Raw genomic sequence first — 25,610 nt, 5'->3', positions numbered from 1 at the left:
AGGATTATGTCAAAGCTCCTTCATGTGGCCAACAAGATCTGTCCAGGGGGCACTGGGATGCTCTCCAGCCTCCTCTCCCCAGGCCTCCCTTGCTTGCTGAACTCCACCATCCTCATGACCTCCTCTGCCACAGGGCCTGTTCCCTGTTCTCCTAAAAGCTTTGCCCTGTTGCTCCATTCAATTCTACTTTACCCCCCAGGTCTTGGCTCGGTCCTCACTTCCTGAAGGAGTCTTCCCACAGCCCCCTGACTAGTTCTGAAGTCCCATGCTTTCTTAGGAAACACATCTTCTTGGTAACTTCTATTAAAACGACACCTTTACATATCTATATGATCATTTAATAAAGGTCTGATTCTACCACTGGACTGCAAGCAAGTGGGTAAGAAATAAATGTATTACTGGTCAAAAGTGTGCTGAGTGAGAGAGATGAAAAAAATCCAGCACAAATACCTCATTTTATTTCATCACCAATTCAAAACTTACATTCTGCTGGCCGAGGTCAGCCTTCTTTTAGGACATCATTTACTAATTACACAACAGCTTAACAGAGACAAACGCCTACCATCATTTTAAACAGGGGGAAAAAAAAGACATTCCTTGATCTACAAGGAATTAAAAAAAAAAACCCCAGAACACAGAATACAAATATACACATTTAAGTTCTTTTAAGGACAGTATATCATTAGGAGACATTAAAATAGACATTTTCTTCTTTCTTTAGAAAGTTTCAAAAAAAATGAAGATAATGATCTTTCAAAACTTTATCTGGCCCTCTCCAGAAGTCCTCTAGTAGGCAGGATTTGAATTAGCTCTTAAAGTTCAGAAGGAATTACACTGCTTGATTAAATACCTCTTTTGCTACTTGGCTACTCTGGCCTCCTGCAGATCTTAAAAATGTACTGCAAAATCAATATTGCTTTCTTTCTGTTAAATATTTCTTCCACAGCATTGCTATAAAATGGTTGTAGTTAGTAAGTTGCCAATGTTTATCAAGTTACATCAGAAGGCTTATTACTAACTTCAAAAATTATTTATTTCTTTCTACCTTAAACAACAAGGACTATTCTCCTTCACTGTCACCTCTGTTCCATCCTGTGACAAAACCAGTAAGCTTTCCTCTAGCCTGGCAAAACATGAAAACAGAAATATCACGTTTACTAATATCTAACATTTGTTGCTTACAGTGCACTCACATGGGCGCTAAATCCTCAGTGCAAGCATGCTACAAACACGCAGGCATTTTGTACTAGCAGCATTTTGGGGAAATGAAGGCAAGGGGGTAAAGTTTGGGCTGATGTGGAACAGAAAGAAGAGCCACTAGAGGTGAGTTAAAAGAACATGAGTTTTGTGGGGAGAGAAAAATCAAAGGGAGAGGCTTATTTGAACATGTAAGCCACATTCTTAAGGAGACCCCTGGAATGCCCACAGACTTGACTTGAATCATTTTTATTTGAACATTAAAAGAGGCTGGGAGACTTGGGGGCAGCTAGATGTCTGACATCTGAGTGCCACAAATATACGAATAACAAACATAAATGTCAAGGGCAATTTAGTTGATAATGCAAACAAACCCACACACCCAGAAAGCCTTTTTAAGTACTTCTGATATGGCTCAGTATAACTGTTAGTGGATCAATATACACCTGAAGGGACATTGGCTGATAATGTCAAAGGGTGTAACTATAATGAAGGATACTAGTTCATAAAGAACTGTACACTTAAAATGGGTACATTTTATTGTATGTAATTCTTGTATGTAAATTATGCCTCAATAAAGAGAATTTAAGATGAATCATTTAAAAATAATTCACCTTGTAATTACAGACTAATATAAATTTACCTTATGTTAGTATTATAGATTAGGTAATTAATAAAATGTTCAAAAAATAAAATGCAGTTATCACAATGAAAAATGAGGCATCCAAAGAACAATTTTCACTAACCCACTCTGGCAGAGCAAACAGCAACTCTTTTCAACAGAAAGAGATAGGTGAACTTTCAAAACAATTTGGCTCCATATTTATAGATCATATAAAGTTGAAATATTCTTGATTTTCATGTAACCCGCACTTTCGGACATTATATACAAAAGCTCTCAAACCACCCAACTCAGATTGTGGTATGTCAACAAATGAATGGATATTTTGAAGAGTACACGGTAATGATGCTTGCCAGACAGCATTTCAGGTTAGTAATATTCACCACCACAGTCTGCAACTGTGTCGCAACTTTATTTCATTTTGCCCTTAGTTTATAACAATGAATAGATAATGAGAAAATGAAAATTCCACTTGTAGTGATCAAGTAATTGAGACAAATAGCATTAATTAGGAATGCCAAATGCAGGCAATCAACAACCTCAATCAGACAATCATTGGACTTAGAATGTGTTCAGTAGTGAACAAAGAACACACAATTTAAATTTAAACCCTGGAAATGCATCCTCAAAGACTAACTCTAAGATGTACCAAGGAAATGTAGCTTTAAATTTTTCTATAACTGATATAACATTGCTTTTCAACAAAGAACGTATTTAAACAGGAATGGCTGGCAAATCAATATAACTTGAAAAAGATATCTGCTTTGGATAAATCACATAGTAAGTGCCTGTGGAAATTTAAGAACCAATGGTAGAAACCTATATAATTTTATCAACCATGTGACTCCAACAAATTTAATTTAAAAAGAAGATCCAACAGTAGAAAAATGCAAATAAATGGTTGACCTTAAGAGAAATTATACATTATTCCCTAACAAAACACGGCAAAAAATGTTCTATTCAACACTGTTTATGAGGAATAGAACAAACTGTTAGATTACCAAGTACATAGAATATGTATGTAAATGAAAATCGACTCCACATTTTAAATGAATAAAAAAATTAAACATTTTCACGGAAAAAGCAAGGTACAGGGCAGCATGAATCTTCTCTGAACACAGGAAGTTGGCTACATTATAATTGCCTCACAATAAGCCCCATAAGTAGGATCTAAGTCTAATGGCATGGATAATATTTACATAATGACTGTTAACCACATCCTTCTAGTTTTTCTACTACCTGTATTTAAACAAAAAAAGGCACCTAAAACAATAGAAAATATTACAAATGTATAAAGAAATGTGACAGATAGATGTATATAATAAAAATAATCTAGTTAATCCTGGCTAGTGTGGCTCAGTGGCTTGAGCACCGGCCTGTGAATCAAAGGGTCGCTGGTTCAATTCCCAGTCAGGACACACAGCTGGGTTGCAGGCCAGGTCCCTAGTAGAGGGCATGGGAGAGGCAACCACACATTGATGTTTCTGTTTCCCACTCTCTCTCCCTTCCCCTGACTAAAAATAAATAAAATCTTAAAAGAAAAAAACCAACAACTCTAGTTTTATTTTCTCTTCAGCCCTAAACAACTGAACAAAAAAGCAGGAATTTCTCACAAAATCATTATTTCCTAGTTTCAGAAACAAATAAAATGTCTGATTATTAAGAGCTTATACTCCAAACATCTAAAAATTTAAGGTATGAGGTCATTTTTCATATTCCTTCTGCCAAATCTATGTGATTTCATAAGAAAGAAAACAGTGTTTCTAATTAGAAGCATTGTGATTACATTTAATTTTGTAATACATTTTAGAAGTCCAAAAGCACTTCTTTCAGACACAACCTTGATTTCAAACAAACAATAAAGCAAAGTGAAATTCAAGGGTTGTCTCGCATCCAAAAGAAGCGTAAAAACTTCAGATCTAGAGCCAAACTGCCTGGATTTGAATCCTGGATCCACTACCTACCAGTCGAGTGATCTTAGGCAAGTTACTTACTTTCTCAGTGCCTCAATTTCCTTTTTTGAAAATTAAGTCTAATAATATCACTTATTTCTGAGGTTGCTATTAGGATTGAATGAGAAGATACAAGTAAAATGCTCAGAACAGCACATGAGCTAAATGTTATTACCCTTATTACTGCCATCAGGGAAAAAGCTCAACATGTTCTACTTTTGGGCATTCCCAAATCACCAAAGCAAGTTTCCAGAGGAACTCACAGAGCATGGAATTTATCCCTGAGGGGCTTCTCCTGCCCCTGGGAGAACTAACAGTCCTTCCTAGTATAAAGCCCAGACTCACAGAAGCAGTAGAGTTGAACTTCCCGTCCAACAACCTAATGTCAATGAGAGCTGACAGTTCCCCAGGACTGGAGGATCCTCTCATGTCTGGGAGGATGAGGGGACTGCGACTTCTTCATGAGGTAGAAGGGTGTCCAGAACTCTGGACACTGGTGGTCCTTTAAGAGATTCCTCCAATCTGATCATTAAACACCATAGCCTACAGAGCTGGGGCCAGGGAAATAATAACCCCTAAAGAGCAGCTCCTGGTGGAAGGTTTAATGGTAACCTGAGTAACAAGCAATGGTAACTGTGATAACAACAAAGGCTTTAAGGACTAGGCCGTTCCCCATTTGCCTGGTACCTCATAAACAGCATGAGGCTTCTATCAGTCAATGGGAAGCAAAGGATTTCCAATAATACCACAAGCCAGGTGCTGTGGAGCTGGATTTAGTTTTATTTCTAAAATAAAGAATTATGTTTTCTACTTGAGTGTCATGGGGCAAATTAAAATCTATTTCCCAGGTCTCTGACCTCTACCAACGCTATGAGGTCTTTGAACATAAGGACTAGGTCTCAGTGCTATCTACAGTACCTGGGGTCAATCACACTGTCTGATACATGGTATATTTGAAGAATGAATTGACGTTATTATCATAAATGGTTGTTTACAGAACTTTTACACACACGTGGAGACTTCCAGTTTTGGTAAAGATGGGGTAACCCCATTCCTCCCAGACCCTCCCTCTTAAAACTAAAAATTCCTGTATATAACACCCAAACAAGAATAGGCAGACAGAGGAGATAAGAGGAAGACAACTGCCTTAGGGACATCGGGACTTGAAGAACACCACAGCAGTGAGTTCCCTAGGTTTCCTCACTGTCTCCCCTGTATTCCTGATATGGTGCTACAGAAGCCTCCAACCTGGGACTGACAAGAGGAAAGTACTGGGTTGGCCAAAAAGTCTGTTATGTTTTTTCCATAAAATAAAAGACATGTCTTTTCATTTTCACCAATAACTTTATTGACTTGGCTATTTTGAATATGTCAACTATCTCCCACTATTGGATTCTAGTGGGTAGAGGCCAGGGGTGCTGCTAAACATCTTCCAATGCATAAGACAGCCCCACAGCAAAGAATTATTTGGCCAAAATGTCAATAGTACCCAAAAACTTTGCAAACCACTTTTGACATGTTCGATCAGTCACAGCACCTTCTCCATACACTCTACAAATCCTTTTTTTTTTTTTTTGCATTTCAGTTGCATTTTTACCTTTCTTGAAATAATAAAGCATAATATGCCAAAAATGTGTATTTTCTTCCATATTCACTATTAAAACAACTGCACAAAAATTCAATTGTGATGTTTTTAAATGCACACTGATATGACAGCTGTCACAAAGCAATCTAACAAAATTGTTTCTAGTGAAGTTGAAGACACCTAAGCACAACCAGAGCCACTGTACAGAAAAAAGTAATAGACTTTTTGGCCAACCCAATATTAAAAAACACCAAGAAAAGCCGTTCCCAGAGCTAAAGGACCAGGAAAAAGATTGGCTAACAACAGAAAATCTTTTAGGCAACATTCACCCTCCTCCAGGCAAACACCAATGGAAAAACTGCACCGCCTTCCCACCGTCATTTCAGTGTGGCTAAGCTGGCAGTCTGCCTCAGAGGAAGCACACAGCAGCTCCAGCTTCCCTGGTGGGGCTGAGCAGAGAGCTAATTTTCCATCCCCTACGTTGCAGAAGCAGGTAGTGCGCCTATTCCCAATGTGAGATATTGGCAGGTCCAGTCAGAAGCTCATCTTCCACTCCCCACCCCCACACGTACAGCAGGGAACTGTACTCTGGCTCCCCTGCCAGGGTAATGTCTGCAGGATGGAGCAGAGGCAACAAGACAGAGGGAATCAGTGATCCACTTTCACTGGGAAGGTGTCAGCAGGGTCAGGTGAGGAACTGCACATCCATAACACCCGTTTACAAGGAGGCCGTGGGAGTAAGAGCAACACATCTGCAGAGGTGCTGCCAAGGGGGACCCAGCGAGAGGCTGAATGTACACATCCACCCAGCCCTCAATGGGGAGGCTACCTGTCAAGCAGAAAAGAGTAAAAGAATCCAAAGTCTCATAATACCCAAAGTGACCAAGATATCATTTTAAAATCACTCATCATACCAAGGACCATGAAAGTCACAACTCGAATGAGAAAAGACAAGGGACATTAACACCAAAATGAGTCAGATGCTGGAATTATCTGACAAGGTTTTTAAAGCAACCCTAATAAAACTACTTCAACAAGCAATCCGGAAACACCCATAGGCACAGACAAAACAGCCCCAACAAAAGCCAGGAAAGGAGCAGTGTAACAAGATGGAAGATTCTTAAGACAATAATCACTCTACTCCAGCCGAATGAAACAGTGGAAAGTGTGGCTCCAATCACACCAGCAAAGGCAGAGTGGAGAGTATGTCCAAACCTCTGCCAGGGTAGTTTCAGCAGAGGCCACTGGAGAGTAGTAACAAGGCACTTGTGCCACTCCTAAGCAGGGTGGTCGGCAGAGGGCAAGTGGGGAACTGAACTCCCACCCACACCAGTAACAAGGAGCTGCTCCCCACTGGGAGTCAACAGGCGTGGAATGAGGCAAGTGAATTACCTTCCCCATTGGTCACCACCCCCCACCCTTGCCAGAGCAATGTCAAAGAAGGCAGCTAAAACAAAAGATTAAGATCCAAACTCTCATGACATAATATCCAAAATGTCCAGGTTTCAATGGAAAACCACATGAAATGAGGAACCAGGAAAACTTCAACATCAGTGAGAAAAGACTATCAAGAGAGGCTAACACAGAGATGTCAGGATTATCTGACAAGGATTTCAAAGCAGCCATCATACAAAGAGGAAGTCTCAAAGGAAATTTTAATTTCATAGAACTTAATGAATATACATTATACCAAAATATGTGGGATGCAGCTAAAGCAATACTGAGAGACATTTATAGCACTAAATGCATACTTAGAAAAGAGGAAATATCTCAAATCAATAATTTAAGTTCTTACCTCAACACTAGAAAAAGAAAATAAACCAAAGCAAAAAGGAGTCAAGTAATGAACACAAAAGCAGAAATCAATAAAATGTCTAACAGGAAAACAACTGAGAAAGTCAAAGAAGCAAAAGCTCATTCTGCAAAAGGATTGATAAAATTGATAACCTCTAGAAAGACTGATAAAGCTAAAAAGAGAGAGGATAAAATCATCAACATCAGGAATTAAACAGGGATCCCTACAATGCTGTAGCCATTAAAAGAATAAGCAAATATCATAAACTTTACACTCATAAATTTGATAACTTAGAAGAAAGGGGCCAATTCCTTGAAAACAACAAACTACCCAAACTTAACCAAGATGAAATAAACAACTTAAATAGCCATATAATTATTAAGTAAACTGAGTAATTATTAAGCAAATTGGATTTGCAATTTAAAAGTTTCCAATAAATTAAGGCTTCAGGTCCAGAGTTCACTGAAGAATTCTACTAAACACTTATATGAAAACCAAACAAAGACAGCAAAAAACCAGAAACAATAGACTGATATTTCTGATGAACTCAGGCACAAAAATTCTCAATAAAATATTAGTAAATAAGATCCAGTGATGTATAAAAAAGAACTACATATAATTATCAAGTTGGATTTATTCCAGATATGCAAGGCTGATTCAACACCTGAGAACCATATCAACAGGGAAAGAAGGAAAATCATATAATCATATCAATAGATGCAGTACAAGAATTGGACAAAATTCATCATTTGTGATTTTAAAAACTTTCTAGCAAACAAAGAAGAGAAGGTAATTTCCTCAACTTGCATGTGAATCAATAATTATGTCAAGATAAAAATTTTAAAGAAAATAAGCAACACGTGAAAATGAACATGAGACAGGAAGTAAGGATAGTAGCATCCCATATGATTCCAAAGTTTCAGAAATTTTGCAGTGTCCCAAAGAAATACACCTCCCATTAGTGTAACTGTGATTATTCCTCACAAAAAGGCTTGTGAGAAGATTATCTGAAAGACTTCATTAAACCAAGAGACTCAGTTTTCCAAATGAGACTGTTTAAACTGTCAGAGCAGGATGCTGTGGATTGGCAGGTTTAATGTTGAAGCTGTCCTTCTCTTCTCCTCCCTCCAGTGCACTGTGCGGTGGGAGGAAGCTTCTGATGAAGAGTAGATCAAGTAAAAGAAAAAAGAAGCTACATTCTCATTCTTTGCACATCTAGAATAGTGGTATTTCCATGATCCTGCTACATATAATTGAAGATGCCAATACTAAAACCTTCTGTAACAATCACAATTCCACTTCTACAAATCTGATTCTTGTGTATTTTGCTTAGATTAAGACATACCTAGGAAAAATCAGTGCAGCCAAAAGCACTCAGAGGAGGCAAACATGACGGCTGCTCTCTTAAAACTTCATTAAATAAAAACACTCTCTAGAATATATGATGGACTAGGTCCACACTGCCAGAAATAAAGCTGAACATGACAGTACCTTAATGTGAGATGTTAAATTAGTATCTCTCATTGTACAAAACTGCCTCTGTAGCTCTCATGCAATAACAAAGTATGAAGCTCAGGATTTTCACCAATCATCTGTGAAGAGCTTTTAAAAAGGCATTTGAAGAAACAATTAGATTTTTTTAGTATATATTTCAAACAAATTAGTTACATGGGTTATACTCAAACCTCTTTCAACCTATCTTGAATTCCAAATAAAATCTTATTACAGACATCAAAAATGTTGGTCATCCCAAAACACTGACTACCAAACTCAACAAAATATAAGTTCTGAAATATTGTTAAGTAGGGTTTACTAAGTAAAATAAAACCAAGGCCTATTAGTTACTACAAAATTCATGTAAGAACATTTAATAGCACAGCTCTATATATTTGCTTTACTTTTCTCACATCACGAGTGCTGTTTACTGTACTAAATTCTAGCATTTGAGCATCAATGATTACATTTCAGAAAAGGAAATAACTTGTGATATCTTCCTACAAAAGAGAAAAAAATCGTAACAAACAGAATCGGTATTCACAATAGGAAACATTTGGGTGGGGCGGGGGGGGGGATAGGAAAAGAAAGAGTGCTTTACTATCGCAGTAGGAATTACATAACAGAAACATCATTTGGGCCCACACCACAGAATCCACAAGAAAGGTTCAAACTTGAACACTGTATGTGCATTATTTTAAAATCTATGTTCATGAGTTTATACTGCATCTGTCTGCACCAATGTGTGGCAAATATCTATCACTTTCACAAATACTGAACCCTTCTAGGGGAGTTTGGGAGGGAAAAAGGCCTTACTTAAACATCACCTACTGTAAGTTTTATTTAGAATGTAAATTCTTTGAGTCAACCACTTTAAATACCAACATGTATCCCTGTTAATCACTCTCTCCACCGTCCTATCCCAGGCATCCCAAAAGAACCCGGGCAGTTTAATAATATCACCTCCATTAGAACAAAAGCGCTTCCTACTGTACCTCCCTTTTCTTTAACAATTGAACAGAACTGTAATGCTTTCAAGCATGTGTCTAGCTAGAGCTCTAAGTCATTACACTGCTGCTGGCGTGACTACTTGCTCTTCAGGATGGTTGCTGGTCTACAATGGCTGATGCCTAGTAGCTAAGGTTTTTTTGTTTTGTTTTGTTTTGTTTTGTTTTGTTTTTTAAGAATTCTGCTTCTCCTGAGGGAAATCAAAAGGTTGTACATCTGAGTTAGAGATGGTGCTTCCTGCCTGCCCCATTCAATCTTGCTTTGTGCTCTAATTAGCACTGTTTGGCTCACTTCCTTGTTTATTTTAACTGCGGCAGGAAGAACTGTTTCTGTCCCCAGGAACAAGCTTCTCCATGGGAGTGGAGGTGGTAGAAGAGAGGAAGAGTTGTTGAGGAGCCACTGGAGGGGGGTTTAGCGACCAGATGTATTGTGGTAAGTCTCACTCTCCAGATCCTTCACATGGTCCATAATACCCTTGAATAAGACAGAGAATAATAGTTCGATGATGTTCAACAGACACCAAGGACACCACCAGCATGAAAAGGACAAAGATACTTTTCTCTGTGGCATGAGAGAGGAAGCAGTCCACCTGATGCAGGCAAGTCTGGGTCCCATCTGCAAGTGTAAACTGCATTCAGGCTGAACCCAGGGATCAGCAGGAAAGCCACCTCAAAGACAGACTTAAAGGAGATACTAATGGTACAGGTTCACAGCAGGCCCCCCTCATTGTCACCCTGCCATGTTCTTCAATGCCACACTTGAACTTCTTGATTTCCTTATCCTGCAAGTGCATCTCCACACTGACACCTTTGCTTTGGGCAACTCCTCTTATTTCCTGTTCAACTCCTCTTCCTCTTGTACCACATAGAACACATTCACTACATACAAGAATGTGGGGACAGATACAAATATGGTCTGCAACACCCAACAGAGCACACGAGAGATCAGGAAGGACTTACCATAGCAGACACTTTCACGACAAGGCTGTCGAGTGTAACAATGAAAGGTAAAATGCTCATCATCCCAGGCTGGTTCAGTCACTGTCCTCAGTAGCAGGATTCAGAAAGTAAAAGAACTGAGAGCCACACTTTCCCTCTAGTGGTAGAGTGAGCTTGAATCCTGTTTAGGAGTTAGCCTAAGCCACTCCAGTAACTCACGTTGCCTGTTTGCCACTCTTTCACTTAAAACGAGCAAAGTAGGCAAGCCAGTTACTGCACTCCTTGGAGGATGAAGTAAAATGAAAAAATAAGCTTAAGCACTCAAAACTATCTAAAGTTTATGTCTGCTATTCTTTGGTGTCCTTCATTCTTCCCTCTAATCAAAGACAACTGCTGATAAGTGATAAAAGCTTATGTGGGTTCATTTTCATACATGGTGAGCAAATACTCTTAAATAAGGATGTACATATATTGATAATGGAACAAGTTATATAAATGGGGGAACAAAACAGATACATCTAAAAGTCTCCTTCAGAGTACTAAATTAAAAAATCTTCAAAGATAAAGACTCAAACACAGAAACTGAGTTAAAAACTCACATGCATATATTGTCTGATTCATCTTCATATATATTAGGGGCATCATCTCCCACATACATGATGATATTCATTCAAGCATTATTTATTCAGTGTCTACCTAGGTGCCAGGTACTGTAGCGGACACTGGTTCCTGTCGGTGAGTAAAACAGAATTCCTGTGCAATTCACAATCAACTGGGGGAAACATAATTAAATGTAGTACTTCATTAAATCTAAGGCACGAGCGACTGTAAAATAAATTATTATTTTATTTACCATTCAAAAATCAGAGCATCCAGCGTAACATGTGCCCCAATTTCAGAAATGTGGGAGGTGGGGGAACACAGAATCAATTAAAAAGGCTAAGTGAGTAAGTGAATATGCAATTGCAAATGTAAAAAAGTCTCAAGGAGGAAACAAAGAGGCACTGACAGAGATTAATGCAAAGAAACCCAGATCAGTCTGTATAGAGTCAGCGAGGCAAAAAGACTGTAAAGCTGCTGCATGTGAAGGAAGGAGCAAGGGCGAAAATTTGAAGAGGGAAGACATAACTGTGCTCAAGGAGCTCACAGGCAGGCAGCATGGTTACCAGTAGTCTGGCAGAGGTAGCAGACTGGTGCCAGAGGGGGCTACCCCAGATGTCTGCTTGGCAACAACAGAGAAGTCCAGAGGCAGAAAGTCAGAGTGTACTGTGAGGCTGGGGCAAGACTGAGGCCACAGAGAATTTACTAATGGCGGTTCAGGGGCTCTAGGGCACAGGATGTGATTGAGAGATGAACAGAGCAGTGCGAGGATGAGGATTCTGTGCTAATGTACAGCCAGTGAGTTTTGGTGGTGACACAAAGTAAAAGAGGATGTCAAGAATTGTGGGATGGGCCCTGAGACTCTCTAAAGAGGGGAACAGGCGATCAATAATGGTGCTGTGGTCCTGAAAGCTGTTGTGAATAAAGGAGCATTCTGCAAGGGAAGCTGCGATCCTACTTAGCAGGATGTAGCAAGATCAGAAAAAAAGAGAGAGAGAGAGAGAGAGAGAGAGAGAGAGAGAGAGAGAGAGAGAGAGGAGCTGCTGCTCTCTTTTTATCTGGGAATTGGAAGTCAGGCCCCTACTAACAGGAGCCTCGAATTAAAAACATAATTACTGAATGTGGACCATTATCTTTAGCTGAATTGTTAGCACACGGAAGCTTTGTGGTTAAGACTACAATACCAATGTGTATTATGTTCATTTGTGGGTTTCTTTTAGAATATCATTATAATATATCTAGAGCTTTTTCTTTTTTAATTTCAGTAAGAGCAACACTGATACCACCCACCAATCTGCTGAGGGTGGGTAGAACCTGGCACAACACATAACTGTGCCACTACGGAAGACCTGCTCTTCTTTCTCTATTTCGTCCCGATAGTCCTATTTCTTCGTAAGAAAATGTCTCTAAGCAAAAGCCTAGGGAAAGCTTTCTGCCTCCAATTCAGATTATGCTAGATAAATGGATCTTACTTTAAAACAAATTTCAGCTAATTGATTACGTGGCAAAAAATAATTATTTTCAACCAAATCCTATCAATGCGGCATCAACTCATCACTTTTTAAATCAAATTTTATTTAGTATACTAAGATATTCATAACATTTAATATTTTAATTTTCCTTCTTCAAAATAATCTTTAATTCCCAAAGATATTCATTTTAAACAATTAGAAAAATTAACACATGAAAATATTTCTTAAAATAAATATAACATGAATTTGCCAACTAATAAGCAATCTTAAATGTTGTGCAGCTAATTTTTCTTATCTTAATGGCTGTTCCTCACAGATTCAGTGAGCAAAGTAAAACTTAAAATGAAATATCAAAAGAGGCAAGGTTAATGTAATTTACAATATCTCCATCACCTGAGGTTGATTACAACTGCTATCCAAGGATAAAAATTGAAGTCTCCCCAACTGCAATTTTTTAGTAATTAAATTATAATGATTTAAAGTACACACAGTTTTTCTCAGTTGCTTTGGTAACACAGTTGAGCCAAATTGTCCTCTATCACAGATTCTGAAAGTAAAACTATTAAGCCAAAGTCACCAAAACCAATAGTTTATAACTACTACATTCTTCAAGGTTAACTGAAAACTAACTGTTGCCAGCATAAGACCTAGGCATTTATTCTTATTAGTTTTTCAAATTTAAAGTATTTGGTCTCCAGAGATTTCAAAGTGCCTTAGAAAACTGAGTTACTTCTTCAGAAATAAGTGGGGTAAAATAATAACTGAAGGTTAAAGGAAATAATCCCCCAAACTTCTTTAGCATAGTTTATAGACAGTATCTGATACAACAAAATATAGTGCAGTGGGAAGGAGGGCAGGGACATAGAAAAAACAATTAATTCTGGTTAATTTAGGATGGTTATTAGCATTTTATAGAACTACATTAAGTTCTTAAATTTTTCATATATTTTGTTCTGAAAAGTTCTTACTAAGCACTTTGAAAATATATAGATCTGAGACTCAAAGGGATGAAAATAACTGAGAATGAGTCATCTCAGCTAAGCAAATGGCTCATAGGAAACTTAAAAGCCTCTTGCTGAACATTATTTTTAAACTGCACAAGATATTCCCAATTTTAAAATATAAATGTAAGACTTCATATGTCAGCTCCGACATGTAAAGTAGTTATTGTCACTCTTGTCCTTATAACAACAAAAGACATGAACAAACTAAAAATCAACAACTCTTCCTAGGCTTATCAGAGAACTGAGGACATAGGGCAAACTGAATTCCTGAGCTCTGGAGAGAGGCAAATATAGAGACACATCCAAGATCAGCTTACCTAAAGCAGAAAGTGTAGAGCAATCACTAGCAAGAAAACTTATACAATAATTTTGACAAGGCTTGCAAGAACTCCTAGGGGCCCAGTCTTAGGAGGGCCTCCACACTCTTGTGGTTTTACCTCCAGGAACCTCACCAGGTTTGGATTGTAAAGATCCAAAACTGCTCTCCCTTTTTGAGTGAGAAGAAAAGAAAAGTAACAATTTAAAAATGCACCCAGGGTGAAGATCTAATAAAAGTCTTCTCCCTTTTGGGTAAGGCTAAGGAGAGAGTGACCATTTTGCAATATGCCTGGGGTGGGAGGGTAGGGCGGGGCCGGGAGTTAACAGTCCCAGAATGTTATCCATGACAAAAGTCAACACTCCAAGGTAAAATTTACCAGGCCTTATATGCTGTCCTGGGAGAGGGGAACGTAGTCAACCATATCCCCATATAGCGTTCTTGTTTCACCTAAAAGCAAGGGGGTAAGTGGCGGGGAAGGCTAAGAAATAAAGGTTGCAGCCCAGGTCTCAAGCCCACCAAAAAACTAAGATTTGGTCCTAAGTTTATAGACCACTTCCCCCACTCTACAACCATGTCACCAGGGCCCCAGTACAGTAACAGTGGATTACAAGGGAAAGAGTTGCAAAAAACAGACTCTATTTAAAAAGGAGTTCTTAGTGAAACCCAAAGACAACAGGGGAGAAAATAAAGGGAAAAATATAAACGCCAGAGGAAACTGAAGCCTCAGGCACCTACACATACAACAAACATTAAACAGAGCCCAGCACCTAGCCAAATTAATGTAAAACCTTACACTAAAGACTATTTACCTTAGTTCCTATTAGCCAATATGTCATATCTGACTTGTAAAAAAAAACACTAAAAAGCATTCTAAATGGCAAGGAAAAAACGCAGTCTGAAAATACAAAGAAAGCATCAAAACCAGACTCAGATATGACACAGATCTAGGGATTATCGGGGATAATTTAAAAGCTCTATTGAAAAAAAATAGACAACATGTAAAAACAGATGGGTAATGTAAGCATATACAACTCTAAGGAAGAATTAAAAGAAAATGCTAGAAATGAAAAACACTATAATAAAAAAAGAATAATGCCTTTAATGGACTTATCAGTAGATTGCACATAGTCAAGGAAAGAATCAGTACACTTAACAATATGTCAATAGAAATTCCCAAACTAAAATGAAAAAGAGAAAAAATAAGTCTAAACAGCAAAACAGAATATCCAAGATCTGTGGGACAATTACAAAAGGTGTACTGGAATACTAGAAGGAGAATGATGAAACCAAGGAGAAAAAATATTTGAAGGAATAATAGCCAAGAATATTCCAAAAGTAATGACAGACACCAAACCACACATTCAGGAAGCTGAGAGCACACTAAGCAAGATAAATACCAAAATATCTCCACCTAAATATATCATATTCAAACAAAAGAAAACCAAACACAAACTGAAAATCATGAAAGCCAGAGGGAAAAATATCTTACCTATAGTGAACAAGGATAAGAAGTACATCTGACTTCTTGTCAGAAGCCATGAGTTGAAATATTTAGTATTGAAAGAAAAAAAACCTAGAAGTAGTCAGTAAAATCATCCATCAAATGTGAAAGAGAAATAAAGACTTTCTCAGGTAAACAAAAACAGAGGATCTGTCACCAGTAGACCCGTATAGCAAAAACTGTTCTAAAAAGTTTTTCAGAGAGTGGGAAAATGATATGTCAGAAAGTCAGATCTATGCAAAGAAAAAGAGCACTGGCAAGGAATAAAGGTAAAATAAAATCTATTTTCCTATTCTGAAGTAATAGATAAGTGTTCAAAGCAATAATAGTAACAATGTACTCACTAATTATAGCATATGGATAAGTGAAATGAATGACATCCATATTATAAGGGATGAAAGGGAGAAATTGGGAAAATTTTGGTATATATAAGGTACCTGTGTACTACCCAAGAAGCAGAATCGAGTTATCTGATAGTGGACTTAAATCATTTGTAAATGTATACTGCAAACTTTAGGGCAACAACTAAAAACCTTTGTAAAAAAATAAGTATAATAGATATGCCAAGAGAGGAGAAAAAACAGAATCATATACAAATGATTAATTAAAATCAGAGAAGGCAGAAAAAGAGTGAACTTTTTTTAAAACAAGTATAACAAATATATATAACGAAGTATAACAAGTTACAAACATGGTTGATATTAATCCAAATGTATTAATATTGACTTTAAATGTGGATGGCCTAAATATACCAATTAAAAGAGAATATCAGAGTGAATTTAAAAAACACTTTAAATAGAAAGATACAGATAGGTTAAAAGCAAAGGGATAAAGAAAGATATAACACGTGAAACACTAATCAAAACAAAGCTGGAGCAGCTATATCAATTTTAGACAAAGCAGATTTCAGAACAAGAAAAATCATCAGAGATAAAGAAGAGCACTATAAAATGACACATTCTCAAGAAAATACAACAATCCTTAATATATGTGCATCAAACAAGAAAGCATCAAAACACATGAGGCAAATAATGGTAGGACTGTAAAGAGAAATAGACAAATCCACTATTATAATTGAAGGCTTCGGCACCTCCCTTATTAGTAACTGACAGATCTGGCAGGCAAAAAAAAAAAAAAAAAAAAAAAGTATGGGTACAGGTGAATTAAACAGCATCATCAATCAACTGGACCTCCTTGACATTTATGTAATACCTCACCCAACAATAGCAGAATACATATTCTCTTCAAGCTCACATGGAATATTCATTAAGACAGACTGAATTCTGGGCCACTAAACAACTTAACAAAATTTAAAGAATAAAAATCATACAAAATATACACTCACACCACAATAGAATTAAACCAGATTATCAACAATAAAAAGAAACCTGGAAAAATCTCAAAATTAAAAAACACACTTCTTCTTCTTTTAAGATTTTATTTATTTACTCTTAGAAAGAAGGGAAGGGAGGGAGAAAAATATCAGTGTATCAGAGATACAGGATCGGCTGCTTCTCACATGCCCCTAACTGGGGACCTGGCCTGCAACCCAGGCATGTGCCCCGACTGGGAAATGTACCGGCGACCTTTCTGTTCACAGCCTGATGCTTGCTTAATACACTGAGCCACACCAGCCAGGGAGAAAAACACATTTTCAAATAACATAGGTCAAAGATAAAATCAAGAGGAATTTTAAAATATTTTGAACTAAATGAAAATGGAAGTACAAATCAAAAGTGTGATGCAGCAAAACAGTGCTTAAAGAAAAGTTTATAGCACTGAATGCACATATTAAAAAAAGAAAACAGACCTAAAATCAATAACCTAAGCTTCTATGTTAGGAAATAGACAAAGAAGGACAACTTAAGCCTAAAGCAAGAAGAAGACGAAGAAAAATTACAGCATTAATCAATGAAATTGAAAACGGGAATTCAGTGAAAACAAATGAATGTGCAAAATCAATGAAAACAAAAACTGTCCTTTTGAAAGATTAATAAAATTGATAAACCCCTAGCCAGGCTAACCAAGAAAAAAAAGAAAGAAAACACAAATTATTATTACCAAAAATGAAAAAGAGTCATCACTACAATCACATGGATATTAAAAGGACAATAAAGGAATATTATAAACAAATCTATGCCTAACAAGCTTGGTAACTTAAAGAACTTAAATAATTTAGAGGATATAAACTACCAAGATTTACACAAGGAATAACAGCTAATTTAAATAGCTCTATATCAATGGAAAAATTCAATCAATAATTAATAACCTTTTTAAAAAGTCCAATACCCAAATGGTTTCACTGGTGAATTCTGCCTAACATTTGAGGAAGAAATTATACCCATTCTGTATAATCTCTGTCAGACAACAGAAGCAGAAAAACACTTCTTAATTCATGCTATGAGGTCAGTATTACCCTAATACCAATACCAGATATAGACATTAAAAGAAAGGCAAACTATAAATCTCTCTCATAACATAATGTAGAAATCCTCAACAAATATTAACAAATCAAATCCAGCAATGTATAAAAAGAAATATATACCATGACCAAGTGGGATTAACCCCAGGTGTACAAGCCTGGTTTAACATTCTAAAATCAATTCATATAATCCACCGCCATCAACAGACTAAAGCAGAAAATCACATGATCATATACCAACTGACACAGAAAAGCATATGACAAAATTCAACTACACTTGTGATAAAAACTCTCAGGAATCTAGGAAGAGAAAGAGCTTACTCAAATTGACAAATAAATCTACAAAAACCTACAGCTAATATAATACTTAATGGTGAGAAACTGCATGCTTTCCCACTAAGCTTGGAACAAGACAAAGAATGTCCCGATCTCGCCACTTGTATTCAATGTTGTATTGGAGGTCATAAATACAGTAAGTCAAGAAAAGGAAATAAAAGGTATACAGACTGGGAGAGAAGAAATAAAACTATTTTGTTCGCAGAAGAAAATCCCCCAAAATCTATGAAACAAAAACGAACTCTCATGCAATTCTAGCAAGGTCACAGGATATACAAGGTTAATATACAAAAGTCAATTGCTTTCTTATATACCAGCAATGAACCATTTGAATTCAAAATTAAAAACACAAGACCATTTACATCATTACTAGGAGAAAAAGAAGTACTTAGGTATAAATCTAACAAAATATTGCCAAGATCTGTATGCAAAAAAACTACATAACTCTTGAAAGAAATCAAAGATCTAAATAAATGGAGATTCTGTGTTCATGAATTAGAAGATTCAATATTATTAAGATGTCAATTATTCTTAACTTGATCTACAGATTCAATGTGATCCCAATCCCAGCAAGCTATTTTGCAGATATCAACAAATTGATTTTAAATATGTTATGAAAAGGCACTTTTCTTTATTACTGACATGAGTTTGTTCCTAAGCAGACTTTAATGAATTTATTGGGAAAAAAATGGAAAAGGTTTCCCGCTATCATTTCAACTACAATCTTTTCTCAAATTTACCTCTCCAAAACTTATTTTAAGCTTCCTGACAAGTAAAAACATGATCTTGTATTTGTTAATTTATACACGCCAGACTATATTCATCAAAAGCAGGAATTATATCTTACTGATTTTTGCAGAGCCAGTGCCTGCAGCAGAGTGCCTGACATTTTGTAGACACTTAATAGATTTTTCTTAAACAGATATTTGGTTAAATTTTACTTTATAATGCCAGGCGTAGAACACAGTATTATTAAGTATAAGAAGTAAAAACAATTTTTAATTTGATTTTTAAATTAAAATGTTTTAACTTATGAAACAAACCTTTAAATTAAGAAACAGTAAAGCTCACAAGGCTTGTACAGCTTCTAAAAGTATTTCAGGGTTGTGTTACTTTTTTGTACAAATAGATCACCATGTACTACGTTCCAGTCACTGATTTCAACAACTCATATAATTGCCCGCTATACAGGCTTTTGTTGATCAGTTCATTTTCTCATATTACCAGTGAATATGGGAGTGGGCAAAAGTAAGTTTACAGTTGTGAGTACGTGAAATGCAGTGTTTATTCTTGTATTCTTATTAATTAATTATTGTATTATTTTCCTACTGTTGCAAACCTCTGTATATATTTCAGGCCTGTATAAAAAAATGATTCACACTGATTTTTGCTCCTAACGTTTTGGGAAAAATAAATCACATTAATAAGCTAGTATAAATCTCTTAAGCACAGACATTATCAGCGACTAATGAAATTGCTCATGTTAAGTAGGTATAGAAAGAATGATCTCTTCTTTGAACTAATTATGTTTTTATGAGTAGCAGCAAAGGGAATCTTAAAGTCCATCTAGTACCCTAGCCAATTCATCCTCCAGATTGGGTGGTGGGAGATATGGTCAGGGATATGGTCACTTAGGAACTGAGAACTGAGTCACTGTAAGAAGGATGAATGAGGTCAAGTCTTTTGTGTAGGCAATGCATGCAGAGCTAATACTGACTAGTTCTAATATGACCATTCCCTTATCCCATTTACTAAAAAACAAATACAGATTAGCGTGATGAGGATAAAGGCAACCCGGAAGTCTACAAAACCCCAAAATCATTCTACTTCCCTAAAGAAGTCACTCTTATGGAAATTGACAGACGACCTCGTATTTCTTTGATTGATAACAAGACAACAGAAACATGGGTTGTTTTTCCTGTATCAAAAGACTAGCAGAATAGGAAATACAAAATATTATAATGCAAAGAAGTACAGTTTTGGTGAGACTTTTGTAGAGTTCCAGAGACTGTTCTACAATTAATTTTATCAGCAACAAAAACCAAGTCTAGAGAGGAAACCACACAGAAATATAGTTCATATTATATGAGTGCCCGTGTAGGAGGAAACAGAAGATGCCCCCCCGCCTCCTTGCATGATTCCTACTATCTTTGTTCCTGACCTGAAGTCCAATTTAACATTGGCATCTCATTAATCTCTGTAATCTGCAGTAATTCAATGTCATTTAGGAGAAAGCAATTACTTAAAAAATGATTATGACAAAATAATCAATACTGAAGTATTTCTGGCTTCTGACAATCTTTTTTTTTTTCCTGACAATCTTTATGAAAAACCTTAAGTCTCTCTTTAATTTTCTTCAAATACTAAAAGTTTTGTTCACAAAAAAACAAGAAATCACATTTTATTTTTATTTAAATAAGGATGAAAGTAATGACAAAGTAAATTATATAATTAATCCAATATACTGTTTCTAATTGTTGACTTTAAGCTTTGTTTTAAAAACTCAATTTACATATGAAACCTAAAACTAAAAATTAAAGAACATTAGTTCTATTTATTATGGGGAAAAAAACTGAGAGTAAAAATTTATTTTTAGTAGAAAATAACGGTGGTGTGCAATGGCAAACTAGAAATAATCTGTTAAATTGGTGATGGTTCATTGACTTTGCCTCAAATATCTTCTTAAAATAGTTTGCTTTAAAAAAAAAGTTACCATTTAGCTTTTCATTTAGCTTTTTGGTGGAAAAACATCATTTCATCATCATTTAGCTTTTTGGTGGAAAAACAAAAGTAATCTGAAAAATACAAAAGGAATCACTAATTCAAAATGTATAATGCTTGCTAAAAATGAAGCCTTATAGCAAAAGACCAATTGTGAATGTTAAGTAACAGCAAACAGCCAAAGAATGCCTGTGACTAGCAGGAAGTAAGGGTATTCCTGACTAGTGAATATTTCATCACATGTACTTTTCTTCCTAATCTTAATCTCAATCTCTCAAATCTCTATGGGGGAAAATGGCACAATCCAGATTTTTCTCTATGTACTTGCTCTTTAATTTCTTGCAATTTGGCATTCCATGTACCATTTCACTTAAAGAGGCCATTAATAAATGACACTATTAAACGAAATGGATCTATCTAGCCACCCCTCAGTCCTTATCATCACAGATCCTTTTATGGATTTTTACACTGTTGGTAAATACCATTTTTAAAAACCTTTCTTCCTTGCTTTCAAGAGGTCAGCCTCTTGACATGGCCTTTCAGTATGACCATTTCAAACATGCCCTTCACTCTGCTCTGCACTTCCTCTTGGAAGGCTCATATCATTTTACAGTTTCATCTCATGCACCTTAGCTATTTCCGGCATCAGATCAAAGCCACTTTATCAGCTGCATAATCTTGGCCCAGTTATATAACCTCTCTATGACTCAGTTTCCTTACCTGGAAAATGGAACTAAGAGTAGCATTGTTGTGAGGATTAAAGGTAACATATCTAGAAGAGTGCCTAGCCCATGAGAGATGTTCCATATGTAGTATTTATTATTACCAGGTTTGGCATTCCGCTGCCATTTTATTTTTTAATATGAAATCCAAGCTCATTATTTCTCCCCCCAAACTTTTACACCCTTTTTAAGTTTTCCAGTCAAATAAATGATAGCAATGCTTTACCAGTTTGCCACAAATCCTTGGGATCATCTTTAACTCCACCACAGGGACCTGCTACTTTGCAACAGCTCTCTGCAGTGTCCTTCACTTTTGGTTCTATAATTTAAGTCAACTTTATTATTTATTGAATACTTACAGACTGTACCCTAATACTGGATAGTTAGTTCCTGGCTTTGTATAAGTAGCTATCTCAAGAGCATATGGCAAGCTACTCCTTCACAACAAACAAACTTCTCATAAATTGACCCCAGCCACGGGAAAGGAACCACATAAACCAGCACTCTTCTGTCCTACGCTCAACTGCATCACCCTCCAACCTCTCCATTTGGCTACCCAACCTCTCTTACTTCAAGCTCTAATCTCATCCCTGTATTTCAACTCCATTCCATTCTCCCTACTTTGCAGTGAGGATGACCTTTTTGGCCTGCTGCAAAAAAAAAGTATGCTGTAAAACACGCTTCCCCTCTCACAGACACATCAAAGCAGACATGCAAAATTTTATTTTTTTAATCAGCAACATGTATCTGCAGGACAGAGGTCCAAACCAGACATCTTCCAAATGTGAGTAGTAGTCACAAAGTGCCATAAATAGCTAAACAGTCATTGCTACTTTTCATATACGTGCCATTATGTATCTATACTAACAATAAACAAAAGCTGTCAAAAAGAGAGTAGTTATATTCTTATTTCTTTCTTTCTTTCTTTCTTAAATATGGAACGCTTCCTGAATTTGCATGTCATCCTTGCACAGGGGCCATGCTAATCTTCTCTGTATCGTTCCAATTTTAGTATATGTGCTGCCAAAGCAAGCACTACATTCTTCTTTTTTAATTGGGCAGCATTTATTTCAGTAAACTAAGAAATATGGGCTTTGGCCCTGGCTGGTGTGGCTCAGTGGACTGAGCAATGGACTACCAACCAAAGGGTTGCTGGTTCGATTCCCAGTCAGGGCACATGCCTGGGTTGCGGGCCAGGTCCCCAGTTGGGGGAGTGTGAGAGGCAACCACACATTGATGTTTCTCTCCCTCCCTTCCCCTAAATAAATAAATAAATAAAATCTTAAAAAAAAAAAAAGGATGGTCTTTGATCTGGAATAAACCAACATCTATTTTGTTCACAAAAGACGAAATGTATCTTTATAAACATGATCTCTAAATTTCTTGCAATAGTACACAGATTAAAGCAGTAACAATATGCTAGACATTATTTAATTATATATACACCAGAGCCAATCTTCTCAAAAAGAGAACAAATTTATGCATGTTGTCACATACACCTATGCATAAGTAATCATACATTTTTATAAGCATTTCATTAAATTTTTAAAGGTATGCAAAATCAATGGGCATGAGTATTTTATATATAATGGTACAATAGAAAGGATTATATCAATTTTTAACTATAACATGAAATTTCATGGTAATTCATCTGTTTGATCCTGAAGGGTAAATCTTACAAAAAGCATCAAATTATCTATTTTCGGGTAATAGGGTAAAGATTTAAAGGTCTGATTCTGACTGAAAAAAGAATATACTATAACAAGTCTAATGACTAAACAGCTGCAGATTCTAAAAAGAGTTTTTATTACTCTGAGTTAGGCACTAATTTATGCTTTAAATTTTCCATCCAGCAATATCTTTTTAGATGCATTAAAGGAAAAAACAGCAGTACTTAGAGAGCTGGCCTGTAAGTCTCTCATTTAGTGGAGGGTAGTAAAAACAGATGTTTTCATATGAAATCTCATTTTTAAAGTATCTCTTCAGACAAACCGTAAGCCATACAAGGTTAAGAAAACTATGGTTTACTCATCTTTGAAACTCAAAGTGCCCTACACATAGCCACTAGGAATCAAAGTTCATAGAGTTGGTTTCCCAAGAGCAGAAATGCCTGTTCTCACCCACTTTCACTCGGGGCCCATCTTGCTGGCACTAACAGTGTGTGGTGTGAACCACTTGCCTACAGGTAACAAGCATGTTTAACAAACAAGTAAACTAGATATATGGAAAGATAAGAACAATATATTCAACTAATAAATTATTTTAACATAAAAGACAGAAGGAGAGCTTACTTACATAAGGTCAAAAAAGGTATGGGGAAAGGTGACAGGAAGAAGTATGACAAACACTGAAAGAAAACTTTGTAGGAAGATTTGCATTATACATCAGAAATCCTTGGGTTTTAAAACTCAAGGGTTAAGATTAAGAACTGAAGCTTCCATTTGTTGTGGAGGTATTATGCTCACAAGGGTTAAATTTAACTTGGAAACCAATAACCTATTTCCCCTTTGTAGTATCCACCCAGGAATTTTATTTTTTTAAGCTTCAGAAATTTATTGTAAGTCAAGGCAACTCATAAAAACCATAGCATTTCATTAGGGAACTTCCCATTTGCTTAATTTCAAACTGCTGTAACATTTCTCAACATATTCAAGATGCTAAATTTATTTTTATTATATTTTTTATCCTAAATTATTAATCATCCTAAATCAAGAATCAATAGTATTCAAACTATTTTTTGAGGATTTGCTGGGAAAGATCTTTAGACAACTATTACCAACCTAAATTTTTTTTAAATACTTTATTTATTTATTTATTTATTTTTAGAGAAAGGGGAAGGGAGGAAGAAAGAGGGACAGAAAAATCAATATGTGGTTGCCTCTCATGCGCCCCCTACAGGGGACCTGGCCTGTAACCCAAGTATGTGCTCTGACTGGGAATTGAACTGGTGACCCTTTGCTTTGCAGTCTGGTGCTCAATCCACTGAGCCACACCAGCCAGGGCACCAACATGAAATTATTTGAACAACCAATTTCAAGAATAGAAAATTCACTGAATTCAAGATTTTTGTGAGCTAAAATTCAAAAATACATCAACTGTCATGAAGTCTTAAATTAAAAATGTAAGAAATATTTTGTATAATAGGAAAAAAAAGCAAACATAAAAATCACATCATCTTTATTTATGCATATATACACATACATGCATGTTATGATAGATCCATGAGTTTAAATGGCTTGGGCTAAATTGCTAAGTTCATTTCACGTATAAATTACCTATGCTGTTCTAAAACACCACAAAAAAAAACCCTTTAAATTTTGGTCTTAACAAATTACATACAAAATAACATGAGGCCAGATTATTAATACTCAGACTAGATATACCATAATAAAAAAATATTTAACCTAATGCTTGAAATTGTTATTGCTTCAATGCTTGCTGTGTATTTTTTAAATTGAGGTATAACTGACATACATTATATTAGTTTCAAGTGTACAATATAATGATTCGATATTAAAACATTTACCACCTAAAAGTTAGTCTCTGAGTAAAACAAGCTCACCACTGAGCAACAGCTAGGGAAACTTGAAATAACTTACCTGAATAAATGAAGATTATCATAGTCAAATAATTTATATAACATGATTCCTTTCAAGGCTGTTCAGAAGTGATCAGCTACAGCCAATAATCATAATCACATACTATTATCCCAAGCCCTATTTCATAATCAAATACCTATCCACCATTCACTTCAAAATCTGGATTCAGATCCATCATTATAAGTTATTTGGTGTACATGAAAAATACTAACTGAACAAAATTCTTCATTGCTCTTAAGGGCCTGAATATAAATTCATCACTACTTGATTTCTTCTCTACCACTTTTTCTTTTCCCAATGGGCAGCTTTTCACCTATACATAG

At 36.1% G+C, this 25,610-nt stretch overlaps 1 protein-coding gene and 1 non-coding gene across 3 annotated transcripts in view; both read right to left on the bottom strand.

The window, feature by feature from the left end:
• Nucleotides 1–25,610, bottom strand: part of CDKL5 (cyclin dependent kinase like 5) — a 149,415-nt gene that overhangs the window by 68,655 nt on the left and 55,150 nt on the right. The gene's annotated exons all lie outside the window — the stretch shown is intronic.
• Nucleotides 22,618–22,724, bottom strand: LOC129077000 (U6 spliceosomal RNA). The gene has a single exon (XR_008529766.1). It is a non-coding gene; the product is annotated as a U6 spliceosomal RNA (small nuclear RNA).

Source organism: Pteronotus mesoamericanus, unplaced genomic scaffold, assembly GCF_021234165.1.
Source record: "Pteronotus mesoamericanus isolate MK-2021 breed Mesoamerican mustached bat unplaced genomic scaffold, CSHL_Meso_final contig_65, whole genome shotgun sequence".
Classification (NCBI taxonomy): domain Eukaryota; kingdom Metazoa; phylum Chordata; class Mammalia; order Chiroptera; family Mormoopidae; genus Pteronotus; species Pteronotus mesoamericanus.
Note: the sequence above shows the minus strand (reverse complement) of the source record. Positions and strands in the feature narration are given on the sequence as shown.